The sequence below is a fragment of the Rattus norvegicus genome, chromosome 2, assembly GCF_021556685.1.
Source record: "Rattus norvegicus strain SHRSP/BbbUtx chromosome 2, alternate assembly SHRSP_T2T, whole genome shotgun sequence".
NCBI classification, from domain to species: Eukaryota; Metazoa; Chordata; class Mammalia; order Rodentia; family Muridae; genus Rattus; species Rattus norvegicus.
Window position 1 is genome coordinate 183,730,096 of NC_141535.1, and position 9,102 is coordinate 183,739,197.

At 42.1% G+C, this 9,102-nt stretch overlaps 1 pseudogene; it reads right to left on the reverse strand.

The window, feature by feature from the left end:
- Window positions 1-4,539: 4,539 nt before the first annotated feature.
- Nip7-ps7 (nucleolar pre-rRNA processing protein NIP7, pseudogene 7) lies at window positions 4,540-5,853 on the reverse strand (annotated as a pseudogene).
- Between the last annotated feature and the right edge of the window lie 3,249 nt (window positions 5,854-9,102).

Below are 9,102 nucleotides of genomic sequence, written 5' to 3' on the forward strand. Positions count from 1 at the left end.
GGCACAGACTGGGTGACACTTCTTCCCTCTTGCTCTATTCAGAGTAAGAAATGCCCCTTCCAGATTCAGCCTTACCCATGCCCCCAAAGAGACTACAGAGTTCTGAGCAGGTAAAAAAGATAAATAGAACTCTAAAAGACACCTTGACAAAATTGGACTTAGAGACGGGTTGGGGGAAGACTGGACTGTCCTCCTTCCTATTGTTCTGTTCCACGTACCGAACACTTCTCACCCTTTTGGCCTAATATCTTATGAGATTATGTATGAGAACCCTCCCTCATTAAGTTGGGCGAGGTCCCTTACCCTGAGGTTTTTCCTAAAATGTGTTTGCTCATTTAAAGTCTTTAGAAACAGTCCAAAGTGGAATTTGGAGCCAAGTGAAGGATGCCTACAAGATGGGAAGTCCAGGGCACCTCACCAATTCCCAGCAGGAGACACAGTCCTGGTCCAGCAACACCAGGCTGAGAATTTATAACTTCACTGGAAAGGACCCTATCTAGTACTGTTAACCACTCCCACTGTTGTTAGGTAGATGGGAATGCTGCATGGGTCCACGCCTCCCATTTGAAGACAGCACCAGATATTCTCAGAAATGAATGGAAGTTAGAAAAGACTGTTAATCCTCTTAAGCTTTATCTCTGTTGTAAGAGCTTATAATCCCCATATCCCTCAGGAACTGATTTGGCAAATTTCCTCCCAGGCCTGGGAGGTAATATGGTCCATCTCCAAGGTGGCCCCACCATACACATGGTTGCCCACTCTCACCCCTGACTTTTGTAAGTTGGTAGCTGGGCTGGACACCTGTGAAACTCCTGACACAGATCCTCAGAGTATGCCCTTAAAAGTCCCAAAGAGATTTTCACCTGGGAGCAAGTTCAGATGCGGAAGTCCAGAAGCAAGTTGCCAATTGGGGAGACTGGGGTTTTAGGTTTGCCCCCGAGATGGCCGAGACTGGGCTACCATCCGACGTTGTGGGTGCTTAGAAAGTTTATACTGTTCTGCTTGGGGATGTCAGACTAATTTCCACACTCCCAGGACCCTTAGTAATTCTCTTGTTACTTTTGACATTTGGACCCTGTATTTTTAATAAGTTAATAGCCTTTATTAGAGAAAGAGTTAGTGCAGTGCAGATTTTAATGCTTTGCCAACAATATCATGCCTCAGAAGACCTTAGGGGAAAAATTGAAGAAGGCCCTGAGTTCTAAGATTAGAACTAGTCACAAGCAGAAGTGAGGAATGAAAGAATAAAAATTTTAAACTATCCCCCACTGACCATGCTGTGAGGACACGTGTACCTCACTGCAAAGAATAACATAACATGTTTTGGGGATGTAGCCTGACTATAGCCACCACAAACCATCGATAAGGCCTGACTTGAGTCCTGAGAAAAACAAGAACTAGGGGCAGCTTGTCCCAGAAGCAGGGTGGCCTAGAGTTGAACTGAGCCCAAGTTAGATCATGTGTGCCAACGTAAACCAACCAATGAAATTGCTTTGTGTGACTGTTGCCAACTGCCTCTGTAATTTTCCCTATACATACCTTCCCCTAATTGGGCTCGGGGTCGACTCCTTTGTCTAATGTGTGAGATACATGTCGTCCCCAGAGCTCTGGTTCCTCAATTACACCTCTTGTTTATTACATCAACACAGGTTTCTCCTTAGTTTTGGGGGGTTTCTGTCGTCTCGAGATTTGAGTGGGGTTCTTTCCCACCCTAGTGATCATTTAACCTCTCCCTGTGTGGAAGAGCAACCCCACCAATGTGATTTAAAAACCTTATACCTTCAGGCTATTGCATCAGTCACTTTGTCAATCAGTGCTCTGTGGGTGGCACTCCTGAGGTAAGGCCACTATGGGTTCTTACAACATTATGGTATGTTGGCCAGGAATCATGCTCCCCCAGACCACAATTGGGGAAGAGATCAGAGACAAGCTCAAGCAAATCTGTACTCTGTGGGCTGCACTCCTGTGTTAAGGCCACTTTGGTGTCTTACAAAAGAACAAGAGTACGAATTGTTCCCTTTCCAGTCACATTTCTAAGCCTTTCTTTATCTTCAGATGATCCTTGAAAAATTCCTTGAGGTTTGGACAAAAAAAAAGAACCCAATAGGACTTGCCCATCATAAGACCTCAGTTCTAGTCCAGTTGAAGGCTGAGGCTACCCCAGTCTGGATCAGGAAATACCCAATGTCCAGAGAAGGTAGAACAGGAATTCACATGTCAACGATGAACTGGAGATATGACCTGCTACTGGAGCTAAGCCAGCTGGGTAAACAAGCATCTGCTAAAAAAGCCTAGTCCTGTCAGCTTGAGGTCACTTTTTCCCCTCATGTTTATTAACTTGAGTATTTCTTATTTACATTTCGATTGTTATTGCCCTTTCTGGTTTCCAGGCCAACATCCCCCTAACTCCTACCCCTCCCCTTCTAGATGAGTGTTCCCCTCCCAATCCTCCCCCCATTACTGCCCTCCACCCAACAATAACATTCACTGGGGGTTCAGTCTTGGCAGGAACAAGGGCTTCCCCTTCCACTGGTGCTCTTACTAGGTTATTCATTGCTACCTATGAGGTTGAGGCCAGAGTCAGTCCATGTACAGTCTTTGGGTAGTGGCTTAGTCCCTGGAAGCTCTGGTTGGTTGGCATTGATTTTCATATGGAGTCTCAAGCTCCTTCAAGCTCTTCCAGTCCTTTCTCTGATTCCTTCAACGGGGGTCCCATTCTCAGTTCAGTGATTTAATGATGGCATTCGCCTATGTATTTGCTGTATTCTGGCTGTGTCTCTCAGGAGAGATCTACATCCAGTTCCTATCAGCCTGCACTTCTTTGCTTCATTCATTTTATCTAGTTTGGTGACTGGATATTTTATGTATTTACATTTCCAATGTTATCCCCTTTCCCCTCTGTACTATACTGCCTCTCCCTTCACCCTTCTACGAGGATGTGCCCATTCCCATCCACCTACACAAAGTTCAACACCCTGGGGAATCAAGCCTTCACAGGACGAAGGGATTTTCCTCTCATTGAAGCTGGACAATGCCATACTCTTCCACTTATGTGGCTGGAGTCATGGGTCCCTCTATATGTATTCTTTGTTTGGTGATTTAGTCACTGGGACATCTGGTGACATTTGTTTGATTGATATTGTTGTTCTTCCTATGGTATTGCAAACCCCTTCAGCTCCTTCAGTCTTTTCTCTAACTTCTCCATTGATGTTCCTATGATGTGCAATGATTAGCTGCAAGCACCCTCATCTGTATCACTAGGGCTCTGGTAGAACCTCTCAGGAGACACCCATATGTGGCTCCTGTCAGAAAGCAGTTCTTGGCATCAGCAATAGTGACTAGGTTTGGCAGAAGCATATGGGATGAATCATCAGGTGGTGCAGTCTCTGGATGACCTTTCCTTAAGTCTTTGTCTCTGTAGTTCCTCCTATGAGTATTTTGTTCTCTTTTTTAGAAGAAATGAAGCATTCAAATTTTGGTTTTCCTTCTTCTTGGGCTTCATTCTTCTACATACAGCCATCCAGGAAATTTTGATAGACATTGCATTGAATCTCTTTATCACTTGTGTTAGGATATCTGTTATTTTATTATGTTAATTCAACTGATTCATAAGCATAACAGAACTTTTTGTCATCTGACTCATTCAATTTGTTCAAAGACTTGAATTTTTTTATCATAGAATGCTGAATTACAAATCCAGCTTGAATTTCATGATCATAGTTTAATGCAATTTCGTCTAGCAGCTTTAAATGCTTGAGATAAAATTGAAGAGTCCAGAGAGAGGTCTGTGTCACATACTATAATTATACAGGGTCCAAAGGAAGTCTTCCCTGAATTTTTGCAAAGATTGACTTCAGCAACAATAGAATAATATCAGATTCAAAAGTCAGAAAAAGACTAATTAAATTTTTGAAAATTGAAATTCAGATTGAAGAGGGTGATTAGACATTTAAAGGCAAGATCAGCCCCAATAGATGAATAAATTAGAGATACAGCTGCTATTGAATCTCACGTTTATAGTGATAATATGATAGAAGTAATTTCTAAAGGTATCAAGAAAAATCAAAATGGCAGATATTTTTAAACCATTAAAATTTATTAAACTTCATATATAAAACCACAGGCATGGCACACTATCCTTAAAGTCAACTGTGCTATTATCATCCTGGAAAAGTGGTATCACAGTTAACAGTAAGATTACCCCTGTTCTCACTGAAGTGTCTGAGAAGCTGTCACTCAGAACAAGTCTCCTGATTCAAACAAACATGATGCAGATACAAACACTCTATTTGTTCACACAAACAGTCACAGGTTCTGGTTTGCATGTTTTAGATTTTTGAGAAAAATCTCACTAGGTAGCCCAAGATAGCCTTGAACTTGCCAAATAGCCTGAGCTGGCCTTACCTTTGTTATCCACCTGGATTTGATTCTAGAGTTCCAGAAACCCTATTTTTGAGCCATTTCTGTTGATAAGAATCCAAGCTGCATATCTCAGTGTTATCCTGATTTAGCATGAAGGCTAGCACATAGGAAACAAAGCTAAGTCCTCTCACACAGCAAAATGTTCTTGGGATGACTATTGTAAATCAATGTCTCTTCTTGGCATACGTACTCTCCAATATCTGCTTGATGGAACATGACCACTACAATGGGGTCCACTTTTCTGCACTCTTGGGTAGACTTCACTGCTATCCTAAAACCCAAAGCAATGTCTGCCATGGAATAAACCACTACTCCCTGGTACTGATTCAACTCAGACAGGATATCACACCAGGTTTCCATACAAGAAGGATTGCTCTGCTCCAGTTTTGTCCATACTTGGCATAGGGTACAAAGTGTTTTAATGTGCAACCAGAAAGTGTGGGTCTTAGTAAACTTTCCAAAACATGTCCCCAGGGACACTAGCTTATTCTGGATATGTTGGCATCCAGTTTAGGGCTCATCTCACTCAGATAATACACTTGGTCTTTGTGGAGCTGGAAAAAGTAGGTGCCGTCCAGTCTGTCCAGTAGGAGTTGTAGATTCTCTCCAATGTGTTTTGAAATCTTCTCAAACAGAACCCGGGCCTCTTTTTCAATCAAAGGCTTCGTTTTCCCCTACCTTGTCTCCCGGGATCTTCATCCCTAATGGGAGATATTCTAATTGTGGTAAGGAAGGTAATTTGAAAACGGATTATAGGCAAGACATGACTAGAAACAATTTTTTAACCTAGAAACAATACAAAGAGAAAACTTCAGCCTTCTGGAAAATGCAAAAAGTGTGTCAAAGTCTGCCACTGGACTGATGAATGCAGATCAACAAGGGATAGGCAAGGTTACCTTTAACATCAGAAAAGGAGTCCTCCTGTAGGCCCTGATATCAAATTTGATATAATCATTCTGTGCCAGTAAATGTGATGTGTTAGAGGGGCCTGTGTTAGCTAGAATAGAATAAAGACCCTGATTTAACTTGTTTCAGATTAGCTTCTGTCCATGTTTTAGGAGATTACGAAGAGTTCCCTGGCACTACACTCCAACACTATGGATTATGATCAAATACTCCTTGGTTTCTGATTTGACAGGTAGTGCATTGTGTGTGCAGAGGTTGCAGACTGACTTACACTAAAAATCTGGTAGCATCTCATACATGTTCTGGACACTGAATCAGCTGATCCTGGCTGAATTCTCCTATTTTTCCAAATAGAAGGTTTTTTTACCCATCATTGTGAAGACATAACAAGCCAGGTGGGGCTTCACATTTCTTGGAATGTTGATTAAAAACTTACTGGTTTGTCCAGAAATGCTAAAGGACCCTTGTACTATGCTCACCTTGCAGCAGACCCTGCGCTGGTCTTAGGGAGAAACCAATGACCATGGGAGAATAAAAAGCCTAATAAATGAACTTTTTGAATCCCCTCTATTGGATTTACAGAAACCTACATTTTTTTGTTATATTACAATTCTTGATGTAGATGATTTTGACCTCTAAGTAATAATGATTGCTCTGTCTTATACTCTGCAGTGCTGGGATTAGAGACCTCAGCTGCCCCATGTACTGATATAACAAATTATAAGTGACATCAGTCTCAGAAACACAGTAATATATGCTCTGTGTCCTTCTTGACCTAAGATTTCTTTAGAAAAACTGGTTAAGAATTTTTATTTTATTTCATGTATTTACTTTTCAAACTTTATCTCCTTTTTGGTTACCCCCACTCCCATCCCCATCCTCCTGCTTATATAAGGATGTGCCCCCTAACACCAACATTTCTCTACTGGCTTCATGCCCTGGCATTCTTCTACACTAGAGAATCCAGCCTTCACAGGACCAAAGGCTTCTCCTCCCACTGTTGGCAGATAAGGCCATCCTCTGCTACATATGCTGCTGGAGTCATGGGTCCTTCCTGTGTACTCTTTGGTTGGTGGTTTCGTCCCTAGGAGCTCTGAGTTCTCTGGATAGATGATATTGTTTTTCTACCTATGGTTTTCCAAACCCCTTCAGCTACTTCAGTCCTTTCTCTAACTCTACCATTGGGGCCCCATGCTTAGCTGCATGCATTCCCATTGTATCTGTAAAGCTCTGGAATAGCATCTTCAGGAGACATCAATATCAGGCTCCTGTCAGCAAGCACTTCTTGGCCTCTGCAATGTACTTGGTTATGGAAATGTACCACAGTTTCAGAATCCATTCCTCTGTTGAAGAACAATTGAGTGCTTTCTAGCTTCTGGCTATTAAAAGTAAGGCTTCTGGGAATATAATGGTGCATATATCCTTGTTATATTGGGGGAAAGTACTATGTCCAATTCAGATGAACTGCCAGATTGATATCTGCATGATTATATCAGTTTGTAATCCCCCAATAATGGAGAAGTAGTCCTCTTTCTTCACATCCTTGCCAGCATCTACTGTCACCTGAGTTTTTAATCTTAGCCATTCTGACTTTTGTGACTCAAGGTTGTTTTAATTTACATTTTCCTGATGACTAAGGATGTTGAATATCTCTTTTAAGAGCTTCCCGGCCATTAAAAATTCCAAAGTTGAGAATTCTTTGTTCAGCTCTGTACCCCATTTTTTTTTTGGATTTTTTTTTTTATTAACTTGAGTATTTCTTATATACATTTCGAGTGTTATTCCCTTTCCCGGTTTCCGGGCAAACATCCCCCTCCCCCCTCCCCTTCCTTATGGGTGTTCCCCTCCCAACCCTCCCCCCATTGCCGCCCTCCCCCCATAGACTAGTTCACTGGGGGTTCAGTCTTAGCAGGACCCAGGGCTTCCCCTTCCACTGGTGCTCTTACTAGGATATTCATTGCTACCTATGGGGTCAGAGTCCAGGGTCAGTCCATGTATAGTCTTTAGGTAGTGGCTTAGTCCCTGGAAGCTCTGGTTGCTTGGCATTGTTGTACTTTTGGGGTCTCGAGCCCCTTCAAGCTCTTCCAGTTCTTTCTCTGATTCCTTCAATAGGGGACCTATTCTCAGTTCAGTGGTTTGCTGCTGGTATTCGCCTCTATATTTGCTGTATTCTGGCTGTGTCTCTCAGGAGCGATCTACATCCGGCTCCTGTCAGTCTGCACTTCTTTGCTTCATCCATCTTGTCTAATTGGGTGGCTGTATATGTATGGGTCACATGTGGGGCAGGCTCTGAATGGGTGTTTCTTCAGTCTCTGTTTTAATCTTTGCCTCTCCCTTCCCTGCCAAGGGTATTCTTTTTCCTCATTTAAAGAAGGAGTGAAGCATTCACATTTTGATCATCCGTCTTGAGTTTCGTTTGTTCTAGGGATCTAGGGTAATTCAAGCATTTGGGCTAATAGCCACTTATCAATGAGTGCATACCATGTGTGTTTCTCTGTGATTGGGTTACCTCACTCAGGATGATATTTTCCAGTTCCAACCATTTGCCTAAGAATTTCATAAACTCGTTGTTTTTGATAGCTGAGTAATATTCCATTGTGTAGATGTACCACATTTTCTGTATCCATTCCTCTGTTGAAGGGCATCTGGGTTCTTTCCAGCTTCTGGCTATTATAAATAAGGCTGCGATGAACATAGTGGAGCACGTGTCTCTTTTATATGTTGGGGCATCTTTTGGGTATATGCCCAAGAGAGGTATAGCTGGATCCTCAGGCAGTTCAATGTCCAATTTTCTGAGGAACCTCCAGACTGATTTCCAGAATGGTTTTACCAGTCTGCAATCCCACCAACAATGGAGGAGTGTTCCTCTTTCTCCACATCCTCGCCAGCATCTGCTGTCACCTGAGTTTTTGATCTTAGCCAATCGCACTGGTGTGTGGTGAAATCTCAGGGTTGTTTTGATTTGCATTTCCCTTATGACTAAAGATGTTGAACATTTCTTTAGGTGTTTCTCAGCCATTCGGCATTCCTCAGCTGTGAATTCTTTGTTTAGCTCTGAACCCCATTTTTTAATAGGGTTATTTGTTTCCCTGCGGTCTAACTTCTTGAGTTCTTTGTATATTTTGGATATAAGGCCTCTATCTGTTGTAGGATTGGTAAAGATCTTTTCCCAATCTGTTGGTTGCCGTTTTGTCCTAACCACAGTGTCCTTTGCCTTACAGAAGCTTTGCAGTTTTATGAGATCCCATTTGTCGATTCTTGATCTTAGAGCATAAGCCATTGGTGTTTTGTTCAGGAAATTTTTTCCAGTGCCCATGTGTTCCAGATGCTTCCCTAGTTTTTCTTCTATTAGTTTGAGTGTGTCTGGTTTGATGTGGAGGTCCTTGATGCACTTGGACTTAAGCTTTGTACAGGGTGATAAGCATGGATCGATCTGCATTCTTCTACATGTTGCCCTCCAGTTGAACCAGCACCATTTGCTGAAAATGCTATCTTTTTTCCATTGGATGGTTTTGGCTCCTTTGTCAAATATCAAGTGACCATAGGTGTGTGGCTTCATTTCTGGGTCTTCAATTCTATTCCATTGGTCTATCTGTCTGTCTCTGTACCAATACCATGCAGTTTTTATCACTATTGCTCTGTAATACTGCTTGAGTTCAGGGACAGTGATTCACCCTGAAGTCCTTTTATTGTTGAGGATAGCTTTAGCTATCCTGGGTTTTTTGTTATTCCAGATGAATTTGCAAATTGTTCTGTCTACCTCTTTGAAGAATT